Source organism: Pan paniscus, chromosome 2 (assembly GCF_029289425.2).
Source record: "Pan paniscus chromosome 2, NHGRI_mPanPan1-v2.0_pri, whole genome shotgun sequence".
Taxonomy (NCBI): Eukaryota; Metazoa; Chordata; class Mammalia; order Primates; family Hominidae; genus Pan; species Pan paniscus.
In genome coordinates, this window is record NC_085926.1 from 12,038,960 (window position 1) to 12,058,277 (window position 19,318).

Genomic DNA, 19,318 nt, shown 5'->3' on the forward strand with positions numbered 1-19,318 from the left:
TCATTTTACCTTTACAACAACCCTACAGCAAAAGGCATGGTAGATATTATTCCCATTTGATAAATGAGGAAACTGAAACAAAGGTAAATTAACTCATCCAAGATCATACATTGAATTACTTTAGAACTGGAAATAAGATTCTGATTGATCCGGCCAGGCACGGTGGCTCACGCCTGTAATCCCAGCACTTTGGGAGGCCGAGGTGGGTGGATCACGAGGTTAGGAGTTCGAGACTAGCCTGACCAACATGGTGAAACCCCGTCTCTACTAAAAATGCAAAAATTAGCCAGGCATGGTGGTGGGTGCCTGTAGTCCCAGCTACTCAGGAGGCTGAGGCAGGAGAATTGCTTGAACCTGGGAGGCGGAGGTTGCAGTGAGCCGAGATCACACCACTGCACTCCAGCCTGGGCAACAGAGCGAGACTTTGTCTCAAAAAACAAAAAACAAAACAAAACAAAACAAAAATATATATATATATATGATTCTGATTGATCCTTCTTTCTCATTATCTGATAAATGTACGCTTAGGTCTCACAGCCCCCCTCTACACTCCATCTATCAAACATAATTATTCTGTAATTTGTATTTATATCAGTGTTTACATTATTCTCATATATGTTTCTTTCTGCAGAGCTAGGTGACATACTTACTATGATTACAATGTTTACCATACAGGACTTTTCCCCCCTAGAGTTAATAGTATTCTCATGTTTTTTACATGAAAATTTTTATAACTCTCAAATTGAGAATAATTTTTGTAAACCTCAATTAAAATTTTTATATGCCTCAATTAAGTAATTAACTTAAAATAAGTTAAATTAAAAAATTAATTTTTTTGTAAACCTCGAATAATTAAAAATATAATTAAAATGATAAATTTTGCAAACCTCAATTAAAAATTTTCATATTATTTTATCAGAATCCATCATATACCTGTGACTTGGTCCATGTTCCTTAGATAACAGAGCTTGAGGCAAACATTAAATGCGAATCCTTTACTGGGAGGTGCAATCCCAGGGCAGCAAGAATGATAGTAGGGGGAGTGAGGCAGGAAGGACAGGAAGCAAATGCAAGGTAATGCCTTATCACACTTGCCGCTGCTTTACAACAGGCAGTGAAGAGATAACAACTGGTCATTTGGCAGGTACACCAGTCTACCCACTCAGGACATTTCCATGTGGGCTATCCTGAAAACTGTTAGAGTAGTCCATGAGAAAGAGGGAAAGGGGCTCTATCTGTTGATTCCGCCTTATGTTCTGTCTCCCATTGGTTAAAAATTGCCCATGAAGAATAACCCTCCTCCCCATGCTTCCTGGTTGCATCATCAGATTTGTCCTTTGCAATTTTGGGGGAAGCAAGATCCTACATAGTGGCACTTCATCTGAATCTGGGAGTTGTAGGAGGAGCCAGAGACTTGGGGTGTATAGCCGGTTGACACAGAAGGTTTAACTACATGAGTCCATCTAGAATCACTCTGGTGGCCCCTGAAGGCAGAGTGAGTAAAGCCAAGAGAATCTGGGGAGGAGCAAAAGATTTGTCTGATTCAACCAATTACTTACATTATCTGAAAAATCTACCAATTCTCCCCTCTCTGATCCCCTGCCCAGAGGTCTCCCTTTGTAACCCTCTATCCTATTTTAATCTGGACAATTTGCTATCTAGGATTATTGCATCCTGGGACTTTTTTTTTTTTTTTTTTTTTTTAACACTACTGTCTCCTGGGGAGTAGTTCCAGTTTCTTGGATCCCACTTTTTCTTTTTTGCTTAGCTTTACTTCCTCATTCTACAGGAAAATCTTTTCCAGGAGTTTTTAAAGAAAGGGTGCCTAAGAGATGAATCTTCTGAGAAATTAGATATTCAAAAATGAAATTATTAACCCATACATTTGATAGTTTAGTAGAATATAGAATTCTGGGTCAAAAATAATTTTTCTTCAAAATTTAGAAAAGTACTGCTTTTGTTTTCTAGCATCCTTTATTAGTGTTGATAAATTTAATATTGATTGGTCAAGAAGACAGAAAGTGAACAGTATAGGAGATCTGAATGCCAAAATTAAAAAGCTTGATACTTGACCTTTTGGACATATAGATTTTTATATTTAACAATTTAAGAACACACAGTTTCTCAAATATTCATGGAACATTCATAAAAATTAATATGAATAAAGCAGAGAACACATCAACACATTTCAAAAAGATATAAAATGATCTTTGACTATAATGAAATTAGAAGTTAATATAAAAAGATGAAAATCTTAAAAATTCCCCATGTATTTTGAAAATTTGAAAACACCACTAAATAATTAATGTAAATTAAAAATACCTAGAAGGTAATGACAATGAAAACACTACATAACGATATTTAAGAGATGCAGCAAAGGCAGTATTTTGAAGAAAACTTTTATTTTAAATATATTAGACAAGAAAGCTTTAAAAATGAATGAGCTCCATTTTGTGAAGTTATCAAATGAAGAGAATAAACTTAAAGGAAAAAAGAAATATGAAAAATAACGGATTTCCTTGCATACAGGAAAGATCTGGGATTTTGTGATTGTGTTGATTCTGTGGTCCAATTTTTGGAGAAATTATATATTTGCAGTTATGAATTTTTAGAACAGGAACATGGTATATCCCACCAACTGTTTGAGGCTTTAAAAACTCAAATTATGCTTTGTGGTTTTTAAAGGCAGAAGTCTTTTACATATTTAGTTGCCTTTCTCTCTGGGTATTTGGTGGTTCTTTTGATGCTATTATAAATGGTATTACTCTTTGAATTTCATTTTCTATTTATTGGCTGTTGGCACATGGGAATAAAATGAATTTTTGCATAAAAATGATAAAATTAGAGTATTACCGTTTTGCAACTCCCATTGAATTAATACATCTAGGTATTGAACATCAACAGCTGTTAATATCACAGAAAGGCAGACTTTATGAGCTCCTGATAAAAGGAATCTAACAGGAGTCTGATCAAGCCTCTGCATCCAGCTGCCAATTTGTGGGAAACACAAAGGATGGAGAAAGACGATCTTCCTGGTGAGAGTGTAATCAGCAAAACTGCTACTATGGGAAATTCTACATATGGGTCAAGATGCTCCAGGTTCTTGAACAGATCAACTCTAAGGAAAATAAAGGGATGCACAGGGAAACCTGTGGATTAAAAGAGATTTGGAAGACAAAGTTGTGTTGTTTTTTTTTTTTTTAAATAGGCAACTGTAAACTGTAGTGTTTAAGAATATACACTTGAATACAAGCATAAGGAAGTAATTCCATAAAAGTCAAGAGAGTGGTTACCTTTGCAGGGAAGGAGGGGGTCAAGGCTGGGACTGGGTATTGAAGTTGCTCCTGGGGTGGCTGTCAAAATTGGTTTATTAACCTGGATGGTAGATACATGAGTGTTTGCCTTATAACAACTCATTAAACTCATTAAGCAATACTCTTTTTTTTTTTTTAATTTTGATGTGGCTTTCTGTATCTTTGTTTTATTTTACAACATAAAGTTTAAAGAAAAAAATGTTTTCTGTTGTCTGAACAAGAGCAAGAGGATTAGTGGGCAGAGAGGAGAAAAGAAGGGCACCTATATATTAAAAATTTTTTTGCCTAAGGTATACTAGACTTTGTCCTAGAGCATTTCACACATGTTATCTTGACATTCAAAATGGATTATTCTTATTTGGCAGAGTCTCAGAAGTTAAATAATTTCCTCATGGTAATGAGTAGGGGGCAGGAGTTCAAGCCCAAATTTGATTGGTTCCAAAGCAGACTTTCTACTTCCCTCATTTACTGATGTTGGCAAATAGAAGTGTGGGTGGTATACTAATTTCTTTCTAAACCTAGTGTCTATAGTATCTAGCCTTCAGTTAGTCACCCTCCTAAAAAGTTGTGTCCTTTGTGTATATTAAAAATTATATGGAAACATGTATATTCTCACCCTCTCAACTAATCTGTTATATAAAAGACTGGTTATATTACTTGTTCTAACAGAACAAAAACGATAATTCTAAGACAAGATATGAAAATATAGTGACATCTGGGCCAGGTGTGGTGGCTCACGCCTGTAATCCCAGCACCTTTGGGAGGCTGAGGCAGGCGGATCACTTGAGGTCAGGAGTTCGAGACCAACTTGGCCAACGTGGTGAAAACCCATCTCTACTAAAAATACAAAAATTAGCTGGGCGTGGTGGCATGCGCCTGTAATCCCAGCTATTCGGGAGGCTGAGGCAGGAGAATCGCTTGAACCCAGGAGGCAGAGGTTTCAGTGAGCCAAGATCGTGCCACTGCACTCCAACCTGGGCGACAAGGCAAGACTGTCTGTCTCTCTCTCTCTCTGTGTGTGTGTGTGTGTGTGTGTGTGTGTGTGTGTGTGTATATACTTTTTGACATCTTTAAATCCCTTATTTTTAGGGGAATTGTTTTTCTAGTGAAACATGAACAAAGATATTTGAAATGAGTTTCAAATATAGTCCAGCAGCTGAGAAGTCCTAGAACAATCTTAAACATATAAAAATTAGGCTACAGGAAGGGATTTTATTTTCAGTCCTCTTATGTGATATGACTTTAGCCATGAACATTGTATAAATTTGGATTAGACATGCCTGTAGGATGACTAAGATTCAAACTTATTTCTTTGGTTACAGTTTGATTTTAGAAAGTTGGCTTTATATTTTGTAGTTTTGATTTTGATTATTGATTTCTCAGCATTTGATTCAGTCTGATAACTTTGGGCTCTTAATTTATGGATAACTGGTTTCTAATCTCTATAGCTTTCTGCTTTTCCACTCCCGTGGCATGCTTTTACTGTTACTATGAGACAATCAGGGAAGATTTTATGAAAAAATATAGTGGAAATACTTAAAATAAGCATGTAAGTAGAATTGGTTCTATAATTTTAGAAGAACATTAAAACTGAAACATATAAACATACTCGAAACATAGTCTTTATTTTGATCCTTTTAGAGCATAGTATTTCAACGTGTGGTCCTCTATCTGCATCAAAATCACCTGGGATGCCTACTTTAAAAATATATTCTGTGGTCCCATCCCTAACCCTTCTCCATCAGAATCTACATTTTTTAACAAATGCACATACCTAGAATTTGATCCCTGTCCTTTTCAAATGTCCATATTTATTTCTTCACTTTAAGTTTCTTACCTACAATGTCTATAAGGACACTGTAGATAAGTAGGCCATCTGGAGGTTGATTTGGTAGACCATTTGCATGTTTTTGAAACAATAGATTTCTGATGTAAGTTGATTATCTTAACAGTTTAGCATAAATATGTTTTCTTTCCCACAAATTAATGATCCCTTTAATGACAGTAGATGATTTCTGAATGATTCCCAGGTGTATTGTTAAAGACATTAAATTAAGATATGCTATTATGCTGTGTGTATATATAGGACTACTAAAGGAATCAGAACTCAGAATTTTTTTTAGAATGAGTTATTCCAGTCATTAACCTTTGTATGTTTGTGTGATATAAGACAACAGTAATTTACTTCTTTTCCTGACAAATGATTATTCTATCTCTGAAGCAAACTGTTCCTTCCAGTGCTGGACAATTTGCCTCAATTATTTCCACTTATTCTAGTATCAGCTCTTCTGATAATAATTAAGCACTAGCATGTCTAAGTGGACCCAGTGAATAAATCAAGATAAAATCACTGGGGAAGGGGAATATGAAAGCAGTGCTGGAACAGGGGGAGAGGGATGGGCAGAGAAAAACCCAGAAAGGGAGCATGGGTACTAGAGATGTATTTGATATTTTGCTTTTCCTGACCTAGTCAAAAGATTCTGTTAGAGTGTCATATCAGTGCTGAGAATGGCTTCTAAAAGCAGCAGTTACCTTTATCATTCCCTCTCTCCTCATCTCCTGAGAGTCCCTTCTCATTACAGTTTAATGCTGGTTCCAACTGTTTTCTCTTATAAACCCAACTTCTAGCGATAGCACTTGAGTCCCACATTCCCACCAGTTTGGATGAGAGAGTTTTAGTATTTGACCAAGAGCTGGATTCCACCACTGAAGTGTATCTAAATCTACCTGTCTGGTTATATGCATCCAAGTCATGTGTTGCCAAAGTAGTTCTGTTATAGAACTGAACTGGGGTCTACTTGCCTGGCACAGTAAGACCAGATATCCACACCAAGGTTTTGCAGTGGTAGAAAGGAAAACGTTTATTTGCAAGGCACCAAGCAAGGAGGACCAGGCAGCTAATGCTTAAATCCTGACCTTTCCTATGGTGTGTAGGTAAGGGTTTTTATAGGCAGGAGTAAATTTCAGGAAAGCAGAAGTACAAGGAAAATCATAAATCAATACATAGAGGTTACACATTGGTTTTGGCCTAAAAGGGTGGGACATCTTGAAGCAGACGGGGTGAGTGGGTGGTGGGCCTACAGGTCATAGGTGGATTCAAACATTTTCTGATTTGCAGTTGCTTAAGGAAGAGAAGCTTTGTTTTAAAAGCCGGAATCAGTAGAAAAGAATGTTAACTCTGGCTCGTGGGTGTTACTCCCTCCAGGCCCCTCAGGAAGAAATTTAAAACAAAGAACGGTGGTTAGAATTCAGTCTTCATTGCCCTTTATCTGAGGTCTGTGTGCCAGTGGATCTGCTTGGTGGAGGTCTGGGTTTCTGAAAAACAACTCAGGGACATATGTTAAGATGTTATCTTTAGCTTCTACAGGGGAATCAAACATCTCCTGACAGTAACTTCCTTGGCTATTGTTTTAAGTTACTGTTACCTTCTTGCTGTAAAGTTGCTTATTTACTTCTCAGGGCTAGCTAGGCACCTGGAATTTTTCTTGAAGGAACTCAAGATTTTCCTTTATTTCCATGCTTGGCGGGGGGCCCACAGGCTCCTATAAAGGGGGTCCCTGCTCTGTCTCAATTCCTCAAGACACCAATTCATTAAACTGTAAGGATGAAAATGAAAGCAGCGGGTATCAGCTCTGACATTTATAGAGCGTGGAAATCATCAAACCTAGCCTTGCTCAAGAAACAGCTGAACAAAATGAAAATCGGAACTTTTCTTGCATCTATCAGAGGAATGAGATTGCAGAGCAAAGTGCTGCCCTAAAATATGGAAAGACAAGCAAATCTAGGAAGTCTCAGTTGAGATCTGCATACTTGGAGCAGAAGCTGCTGGAGTCTTAAACTGGTAGGAACACTTCAATGGTAATTTTGACAAATTGCTGAAGGTTGTTTATGGGCTAGCTGGAGATTGAGAAACTCCTGGGTCTGTAGTCTTAACAGTGGCATCACATTTTTATAGATTTTACTTTTAGGAACCCCACAGGTTTGTACAGTGTAGAGCCAAGAAAAATCTCATATTGGTTCTGGCAGGAAGAAAGGGAGAGTAACCATTGTGAAATACACCCAGAGCCTTCTCCATAACAAAGATCTACTCTCCAGAGGAAAAGACTACCAGAGTCTTATCCCACCTGGGAGAAGGGCATTTCTCTGACTCCAGCCCCCTCTAGTTTTACTATCTCACCTAAGGGGGAAGGGGAAAGAAACTGAGAAATACTCGTGAAGGTGACAGGCCCACTGAATGACTGAGATTTAATCGTAAGATAGCAGAATGCTTCCTTTCCCCCAACATCTTACCACCACACCAACAGGGCTACAGTGTAACTGCTGGGTTACAGCCAAATGAGTTATAACACACAGACTCTATCTGAGGTGGAGTTCTCAGGGAAGCCCAAAGACAACAGAGGACATACAAACAGGGACACTGGAGGAATTTGAAGCCTCTGGCACTTACCACTGCAGCATGTATTAAACACAGCCAAATTCCTAGCTAGATTAACATAAAACCTCACACTAAAGGCCTATTTAGACCAGTTCCTATTCCCAATACATCATGTCTGGCTTACAAAAAAATTACAAGTCATGCTAAAAGGAATAAATAACACAGCCTGAAGTGTCTTCAAACCAAGCATCAGAACCAGCCTCAGATATGACACATATCTTGGAATTAACAAGCAGGACATTTAAAGTAACTGTGATTAATATGGTAAACGCTCTGATGGAAAAAGTAGATAACATGAAAGAACAGATGGATAATGTAAGCAGAGAGATGGAAACTGTAGGAATGAATGAAAAGCAAATGCTATAAGTAAAAACTGCAACAAAAATGAAGAATGCCTTTGATGGGCTATTCTGGACACAGCCAAGGAAAGAAGCTTGAAAATACATATGTCAGTGAAACTTCTCAGAAAGGCAAAGAGAAAAATAGAGTTTAAAACAGCAACAGAACATTTAAGAATGTGAGATATTTTCAATAGGTATAAGATGTGCAATTATATGAGAAGGCAAAGAAAGAACAGAAGAAATATATGGTAAGATATTTGAAGGCTAGGAATTGATGCTTAAAAAGCCTCTGACAAAATGCAACATTGATTCATGATAAACATTCTCAGCAAACTAGGCATAAAGGTGAATTTCCTCAACTTATTAAAGAACATCTTACAAAAAAGCCTATATTGTACTTAATGGTAAGAAACCATACTTTCTCCCTAAGATTGAGAATGAGGTAAAGTTGTCTTCTGTCACCACTATTAGTCAACATCATATTGGATAACTTAGTGAAATAAGACAAGAAAAGGAAATTAAAGCTATATATATTGTGAAGTAAGAAATAAAACTGTCTTTGTTCACAGGTGACATGATTGTCTATGTAGAAAATTGCTAGGAAATGATAAACCTCCTGGAACATAAACAAGTAGAGCAAGGTTCCAGGACACAAGGTGAGTATATATAATTAGTTATTTTCCTGTATACCACAATGAAAAATTAAAAAAACACTACCATTTACAACAGCACCACAAAAAAAGAAAAAAAGTACTTAGGCATAAATCTAACAAAATAAATTCAAGACGTATAAGCAGAACACTGCAAAACTCTGATGAAAGAAATCGAAGATCTAAATAAACAGATTCTATATTTATAGATTGGAAGACTCAATATTGTTAAGATGTCAAGTCTTCCCAACTTGATCTGTAGATGCAGTGGAATCCCAATCAAAATCCCAGAAAGCAATTTTTGTAGAGATTAACAAGTTGATTCTGAAGTTTATATGGAAAGCCTAGAAACCCAGAATAGCCGACATAATACTGAAGAGGAATAAAGTTGAAGGATTCACACAACTTGATTTCAAGACTTTTTATTACATTGTAGTTATCCATGCAGTATGATGATGATGATATGAAACAATAGATCTATTTCAATCAATGGAACAGAGAGCCCAGAAATAGACTCACACAGATAATAATCAAATGATCTTTGACAAAGGAGCAAAGAATTAAATGGAGAAAGGACAGTCTTTTCAACAAATTTACATTCATATGCAGGGTAGTGAACCTAGACACAAATCTTATACTTTTGACAAAAATTAAAATGGACCATAAACCGAAATCTGAAATTTAAAACTAGAAATCTTCTGGAAGAAAACACAGGAGGAACTCTAGGTGACCTTGGGTTTGGCTGTGAGTTTTTAGATACAGCACCAAAAACATAATCTGTGAAAGAAAAAAACCGATAAGTTGGACTTTATTAAAGTTGAAAATTTCTGCTCTATAGAAGACATTGTTAAGAGAATTGAAAGACAAGCCACAGACTGGGAGAAAATATTTGCAAAATATGTACCTAATAAAGGAATTGTATCCAAATATACCAATAACTCTAAGACTCAATAAGAAGTGTAGACAGTTTGGCAGTTTCTTACAAAACTAAACATAGTCTTACCATACGATCCAGCATTCATGCTCCTAGGTATTTACCCAAATGATTTGAAAACCATATGCCAAGACAAAAACCTGCATGCAAATGTTTATAACAACTTTATTCATAATCAGCAAAAACTGGAAGCAACCAAGATGTCCTTCAGTAGGTGAATGGGTAAACTATGGAACATCCAGACAGTAGAATATTATTCAGTGATAAAAATAAATGAGCTATCAAGCTACAAAAAGACATGGATGAATCTTAAATGCATATTGCTAAGGTAAATAAGCCAATTTCAAAAGGCTACAGGCTACATGAGTCCAATTATATGACATTTTGGAAAAGACAAAACTATAGTGACAGCAAAAAGATTGGTGTTTGCCGGGGGGAAGGATGGGAGGGGAGGACTTAAATACAGTGAAACACAGGAGATTTGGGGGGTGGTGAAACTATTCTATATGATACTGAAATGGAGGAATACATGACACTATGCAAAATCTGTGGAATTCAACAGCACAAAAGGTGAACCATAATGTTTGCAAAATTTTAAAAAATCACTTAGGGGATTGGGTGATCCCAGGATAGAATGCAGAATGTGATAAAATTACAAATGTGTAAAATAACTCACTGAAATGAATGAGGGAAAAAGGTGCTGATTTAATTGACTATGGAAATGAGTAGAGTCTGTAAGATTAAAGGCAAAAGAATCTAAACGTAAGAACTGTAGTTGATAATGTATCCCATGAGTGTGTGGATTAACAATTCTGATAATGCTATACATGTATACTGAAATTGAACAATTAAGTAAATGGATGGAAGATGGAGTCAACCAGGTTTCTCACTGTCGGAGTGGAAGTTCACAGATAAACATGGGAAAAGGCTAGAATAATCCATGTAATAATGGATTAAAGTTGGAGACATCGTTATGAACTCATGTTTAGTTTAATATAGGCACATACAGTTTCATATAGAAATATTTATGGATATTTTTAAAAACACATAGAAGGGGGCTGTGTCAAAAGAGCCTGAAGGCCAGTTGAAAGGGTTACCAATGGCTAAAGCTGGAATAGTTTGAGCAAGAAAATACAGTATTGGGTTATAATCCAAAATAATAAATATCCATAGGTCCATACTGATGCAAATAAATGATTAAAGGGAGAAGAGGAAAAAAAATCTACCATGCAGGATAATTTCCAATTTATGTAGATATTCTGCATCAAGAAGGTGGAATATAACTTCCCACCCCTTAAGTGTGAGCTGTGCATAGTGACATCCTTTCAAAGAGTACAGTAGGGAAAGTAGGAAAAAAGATTACATTGGAGAAACCTGACAAACACTCCCTCAGTCAGGTGATCAAAGTCATCATCAACAGTGATAAGTCATGTTGGTAGTGTATACCCTTGACATGTGACTAAAATGGTACTTTATCTCTGTGGTCTTTTTTTCCTCAAACCCATAACTCTAACTTTGAGAAAAACATTAGATAGAGACCAATTGAGGGGCAGTCTACAAAACACTTGGCCAATACTTATTAAAACTGTCAAAATTATCAAAAACATGGAAAGTCTGAGAAACTGTCAAGAGGAGAACTTAAGGAGACATGGTGATTAATGTGGTATCCTGTATGGGATCCTGGACCAGAAGATGTCATTAGGTTAGAAACTAAGGAAATCTACACTTAAAAACAAACAACCTAAGAAAATATAAATAAATTGAACTTCATCAAAATTTAAAACTTGTGCTTCAAATGATACTATAAATACAATGAATTCACAGAATGGGGGGGAAAGTAAATAATGTAGCTAAGAGAGTTCTAGTATCCAGAATATATAGAGTTCTTATGATTCAACAATAAAGAGACAACCCATATTTTAAAGGGGCAAAGGATTTGAATAGACATTTTTCCAAAGAACATATACAAAAGGTCAATAGTACATGAAAAGATGCTCAACCTCATTAGTTCTAATGGAAATGTGTCACAAAGCCACAATGAGATATAACTTTACACCCCATAGGACAACTATAATAAAAAAGACAGAGAGTAACAAGTGTTGGTGAGGATGTGGAGAAATTGGAACCCTTGTACGTGGATGGTGGAAATGTGAAATGGTGCACTTGGAAAAACAGTTTGTCAGTTCCTCAGAAGTTAAATGTAGAGTTACCGTATGAGCCAGCAATTTCACTCATAGGTATACCTGAGAGGATTTTAAACACGTGTTCACCCAACAACTTGTACACAGATGTTCATAGCGTTATTCATATAGCCCAAAAGTGAAAACCCAAATGTCCGTCAACTGATAAACAAAATGTGGTATAGCTCTACAATGGAATGTCGTTCAGCAGTAAAATGGAATTAAGTACTGATACATGCTACAACATGGATGCACCTTGGAAACGTTATGCTAAGTGAAAGACGCCAGTAACAATCATCAAATAAATGCAAATAAAAATTACGATAAGGTACCATCTCACACTATTCAGAATGGCTATTAAGAAAAGTCAAAAAACAACAGATGCTGGTGAGGCTGCAGAGTAAAGGGAACACCTACACACCTAGACACTGCTGGTGGGAATGTAAATTAGTCACCGTGGAAAACAGTTTGGAGAGTTCTCAAAGAACTTAAAACAGAACTACTATTCAACCCAGCAATCCCATTATTGGGTATATACTCAAAAGAAAATAAATTGTTCTACCAAAAAAACACATGCACTTATATGTTTGTCGTAGCACTATTCACAATAGTAAAGACATGGAATCAACATAGGTGCTCAACAGTGGATTGGATAAAGAAAAGGTGGTACATATATACTATGAAATACTATACGGCCATAAAAAGGAATGAAATTATGTCCTTTTCAGCAAAATGGATGCAGCTGGGGGCCATTATCCTAAATGAATTAATAACAGGAACAGAAAACCAAATACTGCATGTTCTCAACTTACAAGTGGGAGCTAAACATTGGGTACTCGTAGACATAAAGAGGGCAACAGTAGACACTGGGGACTACTTGAGGTGGGAAGGAGGGTGGGGGCAAGGGTTGGAAAAACTAACTGTTGAGTACTATGCTCACTACCTGGGTGACGGAATCAATCATAAACCAAACCTCAGCATCATGCAATCTACCCGTGTAACAAACCTGCACATGTACCCCCTGAATCTAAAATAAAAGTTGAAAGTATTTAAAAAGCCAGTAACAAGAGACCACATGTTGTATGATTCCATTTATATGAAGAGTCCAGAATAGGCAACTCTGTAGAGACAGAAAGCAGATTAGTGGTTACCTAGGGCTACAAGTGGGGATGAGGCATTAGGAGGTGACTGGTAATGGGTACATGGTTTCTGTTTTGGGTAACAAAAATACTCTAGAATTAGATAGTGGTAAAAATACTAAACCCTACTGAATTGCACACTTTAAAAGGATGAATTGTATGGTATGTGAATGATATCCGGGTAAAGATTAAAACTAAGGAAATCTGGATAAAGTATGCACTTTAGTTAATAATAATGAATCAATATTGGCTCGTTAATTATAACAAATATACCATACTGATGTAAAATGATAGTATGGAAAGCTAGGCTTGGGGATTGTGGGAACTCTGGGCTATCTTAATAGTTTTTTTGGTAAATCTAAAACCATTCTGAAAAATAAAATTAAAAAAATGAAAGCAGCTGTTTCAATGTCAGAAGTGAAAACACACAAAATCCTACTTATGAAAACAGAAGGATATTTGGAGGCAGTTGTTTTAGAAGAAAGACTCAAGGTTGGGGGGAGTCTTAATAAATTATAAGGCATGCATTGAATATATTCAGCAAAACTCTTGGCAGCATTGGTAGAAAATCTGGCTGGCTTTTATGCAAACTGACTATTTGCATGGCTACTAAGTTTTTCAGCCCAAATAATTCACCTTCCTTACCCTTACATTTGTATACTTATATCAGAATATTTATCATGTAGGATATGAAAATAAATATGCTGGAGTCCCAGCATCACAGAAGGTGGCATGGTACTTACATTCAGAACATAGAGCAGTTCTGTTCAAGAACCTCTTTACAAGTGTATTAGTCCGTTCTCACACTGCTATAAAGAACTACCCAAGACTGGGTGATTTATAAAGGAAAGAAGTTTAATTGTTGCACAATTTCACATGGCTGGGGGGGGCCTCAGGAAGCTTACAATGATGGCAGAAGGGTATCACTTCTCGGCCTTTTGACTAAGATCAAGTGTAGAATCATGGCAGAAGTGAAAGCAAACATGTCCTTCTTCACATGGTGGCAGGAGAGTGAGTTCCAAGCAAAGGGGGAAAAGCCCCTTATAAAAACTGTCAGATCTCATGAGAACTCACTCTCACAAGAACAGCATGGGGGTAACTGCCCCCATGATGCAACTACCTTTCACTGGGTCCCTCCCACGACATGTGGGAATTATGGGAACTACAAGATGAGATTTGCGTGGGGATACAGCCAAACCATATCAACAAGATTTGTTAAATTATATTTCACATCTCCCTAGGGGAGAAAAGACAAATGCAGATTTTAGCATGGGAAAAGAAACAGAATGAGTCATGTCAAGGTTTTAATCCAAGTCATTCAGTGATTTAAAAAAAAAGAAAAAAGGGATGTTTTTTCCCTTATTGTTTCAACTCTATATGAGAGGTAAACCTTTCCTTTCCTTGTAAAATTCTTTTCAGCCTTCAAGGCCAAGTCTTCTATGAAACTTCACTTTCTCCCTGGTCCCTACTATATTCCTTTGTTGAACTCCTCTAATTAATATGCATGGCATCACAACATCAATTCATAAATAAGAGACTGTTAGAATGTTTATTAATTGGGGGTGTGGTGGCTCATGCCATGTACAGTTTCTCCTTCTCTGTTAAATCATTTTCATCTGCATATTACAAGCTCCAGACTCTCTTAACCAGAAAAAAAAAAGGAAAGAAAGAAAGGGAAAGCTTCCTTGACACTTTCTGAACTTTCCTGGTTCATTTCCTAGAAATATTTCTCAAATTCTATCTCTCTGTCTTCAGGTCTTCACTTCTTAAGCATTCTATAAATTTTTAAAATTAAAATTTGAACTCAGGCCAGGCACGGTGGGCCCATGCCTGTAATGGCAGCACTTTGGAAGGCTGAGATGATAGGACAACTTGAGCCTAGGAGTTTGATACTAGCATGGGCAATGTGGCAAAACCCTGTCTCTACAAAAAGAAAAATTAGGCAGGTGTGGTGGTGCATGCCTATAGTCCCAGCTACTTGGGAGGCTGAAGTGGGAGGATCACCTGAGCCTTGGGAGGTCAAAGATGCAGTGAGCTGTGATTACACCACTGCACTACAGCCTGGGTGACAGAGTGAGACCTTGTCTCGAATGAATGAATGAATGAATAAATAAAAATTTGAACTCAAATGTAATAAGTGTATTTGATATATATCTACCACTTGATATCGCTCTCTTTTTATAGAAACATTTAAAGCTCAACCTTTTATGTCTGAAAAAAGCTCAACCTTTCATGTCTGAAAATATCTTTATATTATCCTTGTACTTAATTGATAGTTTGCTGGCTTTAGAATTTTAGGTCGGAAGTCATTTTTCCTTAGAATGTTGAAGGCATTGCTCAGTTATCTTCCGGCTTCCAGTATTGCTCCTGGGAAGTTTGCAGCCACTTTGATTCCTAATCTTTTGGATGTTGATCTGTTCCCACCCTCTTCCCTGAAAGCATTTGGAATTTTCTCTTTGGCTTGCTTTTCTGAAATTTATGATGGTGAATCTTGGTGAGAATCTGTTTGCATTTGTTTTGCTTGACTCTCTGGAGCCCTTTCAGTCTGGGTAACAAGCCTTTCAATTCTGAGATATTTTCTTGAATTCCTTTATTGTTGATTTCCAATCCATGTTTTTCTATGCTCTCTTTTTAGAACTATTATTTGGATGTTGACCTTCCGAATTGATCAGCAGATTTAAATTTTTTTCTCTTCTGTTTTTCATTTCTGAGGTTTTTTTCTGTATTTTTAGGAAGATTTCCTTGACTTTTTTTCCAACCTTCCTAATGAGTTTTCTTCCTGTGATATTATTTTCTCTCTTTAAAAATCTTTCCCACTTAAAGTGTGCAATCCAATGGTTTTTAGTACATCTGCAGGGTTGTGCAACTACCACACATCACTATCAATTTTAGAACATTTTCATTAACCAGAAATAAAACTCTCTACCCATTGGTAGTCACACCCCTATTTCTCCACACCTTCTCAGCCTTAGGTCACCACTTATCTGCTTTCTGCCTCTACAGAGTTGCCTGTTCTGAACACTTCATATAAATGGAGTCATATAATATATGGTCTCCTGTCACTGGCTTTTTTCACTTAGCATAATGTTTTCAAGGTCCATCCATGTTGTAGCATGTGTCAGTACTTCATTCCATTTTATTGCTGACTGACATTCCGTCATGTCTGTACCACATTTTGTTTATTCATCAGTTGATGGACATTTGGGTTGTTTCCACTTTTTGGCCGTATGAATAACGCTGCCATGAACATTTGTGTACAAATTGTGTGACCTTTTTTTTTTTTTTTTTTTTTGAGACGGAGTCTCGCCCTGTCGCCCAGGCTGGAGTGCAGTGGCACAATCTCAGCTCACTGCAACCTCCGCCTCCCGGGTTCAAGCTATTCTCCTGCCTCAGCCTCCTGAGCAGCTGGGATTACAGGTACATGCCACCACGTGTGGCTAATTTTTGTATTTTTAGTAGAGACGGGGTTTCACCATGTTGGTCAGGCTGGTCTCAAATTCCTGACCTCGTGATCTGCCCGCCTCAGCCTCCCAAAGTGCTGGGATTACAGGTGTGAGCCACTGCGCCCGGCCGTGGACACGTGTTTTAAACTCCTTTGGGTATACCTAAGGAGTGAAATTGCTGGCTGCTATGATAATTCTCTTTAATGTTTTGAGGAACTGCCAAACTGTATTTCCAAGTGTACCCATTTTACATTTCCACCAGCAGTTTGTGAGGGTTCCAGTTTCTCCACATCACATCCTCATCAACATTTATTATTGTCCATCTTGTTAATTATATTTATCCTACTGGGTGTGATTTGGTACCTCGGTTTTGTTTATTTGTTTTGTTTTGGGTTTTTTTTTTGAGACAGAGTCTCTTTCTGTCTCCCAGGATGGAGTGTAGTGGCATGGTCATAGCTCAGTACAGTCTCAGTCTCCCAGGCTCAGTCAATCCTCCCACCTCAGCCTCCTGAGTAGCTGCGACCACAGGCACACACCACCATGCCTGGCTAATTTTTAGTAGAGACGAGGTCTTGCAGTGTTGCCCAGGTTGGTCTCGAATTCCTCAAACTCAAGTGATCCTCCCGCCTTGGCCTCCCAAAGTTCTGAGATGATAGGCATAAGCCACTATGCCTGTCTGGTACTCCAGTTTTGATATGCATTTTCCTGATGGTTAATGACGTTGAGTATCACACAGTCGCTGCCGCCAGCCCGTGCACCATGTCCTCCTACTGCTCTGCCGCCCTGCTCCTCCGCCTGTCACAATGGAAGAAGAGATTGCCATGTTGGTCATTGACAGTGTCTCCGGCATGTGCAAAGCTGGATTTGCTGGGGACGACGCCCCCCGAGCCGTGTTCCCCTCCATCCTTAGGCACCCCTGGCACCAGGGCACGATGGTGGGCATGGGTCAGAAGGACTCCTACGTGGGTGATGAGGCCCAGAGAAAGCATGGCATCCTGACCCTGAAGATTGGGACTCTGACCCCATTGAGCATGGCATCGTCATCAACTGGGATGACATGAAGAAGATTTGGCACCACACCTTCTACAATGAGTTGCGTGTGGCCCCAGAGGAGCACCTGGTGCTGCTGACGGAGGCCCTTGTGAACCCCAAGGCCAACAGAGAGAAGATGACCCAGATCATGTTTGAGACCTTCAACACCCTGTCCATGTACGTGGCCATCCAGGCCATGCTGTCCCTCTATGCCTCTGGATGCACCACTGGCATTGTTATGGACCCTGGAGATGGGGTCACTCATACAGTGCCCATCTACGAGGCCTAAGCCCTCCCCCATGCCGTCCTGCATCTGGACCTGGCTGATGGGGACCTGACTGACTACCTCATGAAGATCCTCACCGAGCACAGCTACAGCTTCAACACCATGGCTGAGTGGGAGATCATGGGTGACATCAAGGAGAAGCCGTGCTATGTTGCCCTGGACTTGAAACAGGAGATGGCCACCGCCGCATCCTCCTCCTCTCTGGAGAAGAGCTAGGAGCTGCCTGACAGCCTGGTCATCACCATTGGCAATGAGTGGTCCTGGTGTCTAGAGGCGCTGTTATAGCCTTCCTTCCTGGGCATGGAATCTTGTGGCATCCATGAGACCACCTTCAACTCCATCATGAAGTGTGATGTGGACATCTGCAAAGACCTACATGCCAACAAGGTGCTGTCCAGCGGCACTACCATGTACCCGGGCATCACCAACAGGATGCAGAAGGCAATCACTGCCCTGGCACCCAGCACCATGAAGATCAAGATCATCGCGCCCCCAGAGCGCAAGTACTCTGTGTGGATCTGCAGCTCCATCCTGGCCTCACTGTCCATCTTCCAGCAGATGTGGATTAGCAAGCAGGAGTACAACAAGTTGGCCCCTCCATCGTCCACCGCAAATGCTTCTAAATGGACCGTAAGCAGATGTGTAGCATTTGCTGCATGGGTTAATTCAGAAGTATAAATTGCCCCTGGCAAATGCATACACTTCATGCTAGCCTCATGAAATTGGAATAAGCCTTCAAAAAGAAATTATCCTTGAAGCTTGTATCTGATATCAGCACTTGATTGTAGAACTTGTTGCTGATTTTGACCTTGTATTCAAGTTAACTTTTACCCCTTGGTATTTGTAGAATGCCTATACATATCTTTGATTTCACCCCTTAGTACAAGTGGCTTGGTCACTTTGTGGCTGATGTAAGAACGTGCTTGTGGAAGACAAGTCTGTGGCTTGGTGAGTCTGTGTGGCCAGCAGTATCCGATCTGTGCAGGGTATTAATGTGTCAGGACTTAGTGTTCTGGAATTTCTCTAGAGGCTGGTAAGGGCTCCTGAACCAGTGGTTTCTGTCCTGCTGGTCTGTCAGGGTTGGAAAAGTCCAAGCCATAGGACCCAGTTTCCTTTCTTAGCTGATGTTTTCCTGCCAGAACACCGAGGGCTGTCAACTTGCCTTGAGTTGGAAGTGGTTTGTATTTACACCTGTAAATGTATTAATCCTTTTAATTTATGTAAGGTTTTTTTGTATGCAATTCTGAATTCTTCAAAGAGATGACAACAAATTTTGGTTTTCTACTGTTACGTGAGAACATTAGGCCCCAGCAGCACATCATTGTGTAAGGAAAAATAAAAATGCTGCCGTTAAAAAAAAACAAAAACCTTTTTATGTGATTTTGGCTATTTGTATATGTTCTTTGCAGAAATATCTATTTAAATCTTTTGACTGTTTTGGAATTCGGTTGTCTTTTTATTATTGAAATATAAGAGTACTTTATATATTCTGGATACCAAACCCTTATCAGATATATGATTAGCAAATATTTTCTCTTGTTCTATGAGTTGAATTTTTACTCTA

At 38.5% G+C, this 19,318-nt stretch overlaps 1 protein-coding gene and 1 pseudogene across 1 annotated transcript in view; both read left to right on the forward strand.

The window, feature by feature from the left end:
• The window catches only part of SYN2 (synapsin II), a 183,931-nt gene that overhangs the window by 42,873 nt on the left and 121,740 nt on the right, over positions 1-19,318 (forward strand). The gene's annotated exons all lie outside the window — the stretch shown is intronic.
• LOC129397373 (actin, cytoplasmic 2-like) lies at positions 952-18,377 on the forward strand (annotated as a pseudogene).